Raw genomic sequence first — 3,950 nt, 5'->3', positions numbered from 1 at the left:
TCCTGAACAAGACGAGTTAATAAAGTCGTATGCAGAATGCAGTCTGTGTGTTTGAGCATTATTTGGGTTTATACTTGCCCGTTCTATCACTTCACATGATCCTGCTGTCCTATATTTTATTCCCAGGTTTGGTCAGGCCAGCCTGGCTCTCTATCCCATGCTCTAATTTCAGGCTAGATGTTTAAAGGGACACTATAGTCACCAGGACTACAGCTTATTGAATTTGTTCTGGTGAGTAGAATCGTTACCTTCAGGCTTTTTGCTGTAAACACTGTCTTTTCAGAGAAAATGCAGTGTTTACATTATAGTCTAGTGATAACTTCACTGGCCACTCCTCAGATGGCTGTTAGAGAGATCCTTCCTGGGTCATGGCTGCCTAAAATGAATCCAAACATTCAGTATCTCCTCCCTCTGCATGCAGACACTGAACCTTCCTCATAGAGATGCATTGATTCAATTCGTCTCTATGAGGAGATGCTGATTGGCCGGGGCTGTGTTTGAATCATGCTGGCTCTGCCTCTGATCTTTGTCAGTCTCAGCCAATCCTATGGGGATGCGTTGTGATTGGATCTATGGGGAAGCATTGTGATTTGATGATAGTGGACAGGTCAAAAGGAAATCGGGACAAAGCCTGCAGCTTCGGGCTTGAATAAAAGTAAGATTTTACTATATTTAGGGAGGTATGAGGGGCCCAGATGGTGGTGTTAACACTATAGGGTCAGGAATACAACATATTTAGGGGAAGTTTGTGAACCATAAAGGGCAAAGGCCCTGGTTGGAAGTGATTGTGATTTCCTTAAACTTATACACTTAAAGGACCACTACACTCACCAAGACCACTGTATTGCAATGAAGTGTTCTAGGTGTAGTAACTTTGCTGTTTTCCCTCTTACAAAGTAACGGTATGGCAATGTTAACTGTGCAGTTATACATCTAGAGTTGCAGTTGCAATGACCACCACTAGATGGTGCTTCCGCACCACCAGTCGAGTTAGACTCTGCTCTTTGACATCCTCCTGCAATGAATGATGACATGGAACGTCAAACGTCCTCTGCTTTTAATTTACTTCGATCAAAACAGGAAAAAGAAAAATCTTGTAACTGCACTTAATTGACCATTATAAAGATACGTCACCAGTAGAGTTGAGCAAACCCGAACATTAAGGATTTTTGACCCCAAACCCAGACATTTCAGTAACAGTTCGAGTTTGGCGATTTAATGGCGCGTTTTGAAAAGCTGCAGGGCTGCCAATCAACAAGCGTTTGACAAAATTGCCGAATTGCGTTTTAACAGAATGAGAACAGTTTCTCCATTCGTGTTAGAACGCGTTTCAGGACTTTGTTCGTATCGCAATTTCATTCGAATGAAAAACTCAGATCCTATTCATTGTGGCGGCTGCATTTTGCAGCCGCTTAGTAGATAACTCCCTAATTCCCACTGTATTAGGGAGCTATCTACCAAAAGGCTGAAAGACCTAAATTGGTCTTTCAGCCACATTTACTAATACGAAGTAAAGATTACTTGGTATTAGTAAATTCAGCCCCTACTCGCTATACTGCAAGTAGGGGCATGTCTAGTAAACAGTGAACCTATTGTCCTCCCAGCCCTTAGCGGTGGGTGGGGGCCCTAAATAACAATGAGGGGGGTGGGACCTACTGTCCCCCCCCCCCCCCACGTGCGGTGGGTTGTGGCTAAATAAGAAAGGTGGGAGAGGGGGAGACCTACTGTCCTCCCCCACTGAGCGGTGGGTGGGGGCCCTAAATAAGAATGAGAGGGACGACCTACTGTCCTCCCCCCGGCCCCTGCACAGCGGGTGGGGGTCCTAAATGAAAATCTCCCCCCCCCCACCCAAATAAGTTATACTCTACCTACCCCCCAAACATCCAGGTGTCCGCTCAACTCTAGTCACCAGTAATTCTTTAATACAAAAAATTTACTCAGCAGCGTAAAAGCACACAAACTGCATCAATTATAGTGACTAAATAAATAAGTCATGTTCGTGTTTGCAGATGGCACAAAACAAGGTGAGATTTCGATTTGGGGACTGGGCACTCAAATGGCAGGTGAAATGTAATGCAGAGGAAGTTATGCACCCTAAATGGTAATGAATTCGCGATAACACACGAGGGTTTGGTAATTGTTCTAGCGAACACACAATCTGCAGCGGCTAAGGCCAGTAAGGTATTATTGGCATGTATAAATAGCGGCATAAATTCTTAGGATGAAAAACATAAATTTTACTTACCGAAAATTTATTTTTCCTGAAGATTAGAGGCAGTGCTTACACCATAGGGATATCCAATCTGGAGGGAAAAACAGGCAGGCAAATCTCCAAACATTTTAACCCCTCCCCTAATTACCTCCTTTCCAATAAGTAGCAGCTCCTCCTGATCATCCCCAGACAATACATAAGCCAAAGAGCTGCAAAATTACTTAGTTTATTAGAAAAAGGGGCGGGAATTGTAGCACTGCCTCTAATCTTCAGGAAAAAGAAATTTTCGGTAAGTAAAATTTATGTTTTTCCTTTCAGATTAGAGGCAGTGCTTACACCATAGGGATATAATAAAGCAGATCCTGAGGGCGGGTTTCAGTACACTACTGCATTGAAGCACCCTGCGCCCAAAAGCTGCATACTCCGAGGCCAGTATGTCCCACTTGTAGTGTCCTGAGAACAAATGGAGAGAGGACCGATTAGCAGCTGAACAAATTCGAGACGGAGAAGTAGCTGCACGCAGAGCCCCTGACGGCGAAACAGCTCTAGTAGAATGTTCCTTTATAGGGCCTGCAAATTCCGAGCCACTCTTAGAATAATATAACAGAATACAATCCTTCAGTCATCTAGCCAGAGAACTCTGCGAAACCAACATACCTTTCTGTGTGCCTATGAACAAGACAAATATACCGATATCCTAACGGAAAGATTCCGTAGCTTTAGATATTGCCAAAGACCTATCGTTACGTCTAAGCAGAGAAAATTACTTACCAAGGCATTAGACGGATTCCGACACAAGGTCAGCAAAACCACTTCTCGGTTGACATTGGCAAAAGAAAAAACTTTAGTGATACCTGAAGGATCGAGCTTCAGAACCTCCTTGTCCTGATGAAAACCAAAAAAGGGAAAATACTCCCGAAACGCTCGGAGCTCACATACTCTTTTAGCTGACGAATAGCCATCAAAGGAAAACGGTATCCAAAGAAAACATCTTCAGGGAACTTCTTCCAATGGTTCAACAGGCGGTACTCAAAGCGCGGAAAGGACCAAAATTCAGATCCCAGGGAGGACAGGTTTCCCTAACAAAGGGCACCAAACGTGTCAGAGCTCTGAAGAACCTTGAAATCAGAAAATTCGAGGTGAAACATCTGAGGGAGAAGAAACCGATAGCAGAAACATGTAAACTAAATGAAGCAGGTTTAAGACCTTTGCCAATCTCATCTGAAGGAAGCATAGAATCTTCTGGATGGACGCGGAAACAGGTTTGACTTCAAACCTACAACATCGCTGAAACTTCCAAATCCTAACGTAGAACCTTGAAGTAGATGCCAACAAAAAAAATTTTTTATAACTTCAGGATCCAGACCTTTACACTCTAAATCTGGAGTCCAGAAACCAGGCCGTCAATCGGAATCTCCGAAGGGCCGGAAGAGGCACCCTGGCGTCCTCTAGAATTACTCCTGAAAAGAGGAAGCTTCCAAAAGGTGGCCCCCGGAAAGTTCAGGAGAACCGAGAACCAACTACTTCTTGGCCACCCTGGACGGATTAGGATAATACTTACATTTCCCAGCCTTACTTTTTTGAAGTATTCTGGGAATAATCACTACTGGCGGGAAGCTATATGCCAGGTTGAACTTCCATGGTAATGACAGGGCATCTATGAAATCCGGCCTGTCTGCTGGAGTTAGGGATGCAAAACGTCTTGTCTTCCTGTTCACTCTGAGTGCCATCAGGTCTA

The sequence above is a fragment of the Pelobates fuscus genome, chromosome 4 (genome assembly GCF_036172605.1).
Source record: "Pelobates fuscus isolate aPelFus1 chromosome 4, aPelFus1.pri, whole genome shotgun sequence".
Lineage (NCBI taxonomy): Eukaryota > Metazoa > Chordata > Amphibia > Anura > Pelobatidae > Pelobates > Pelobates fuscus.
The sequence above is the reverse complement of the archived record's forward strand: the minus strand, read 5'-3'. Positions refer to the sequence as shown.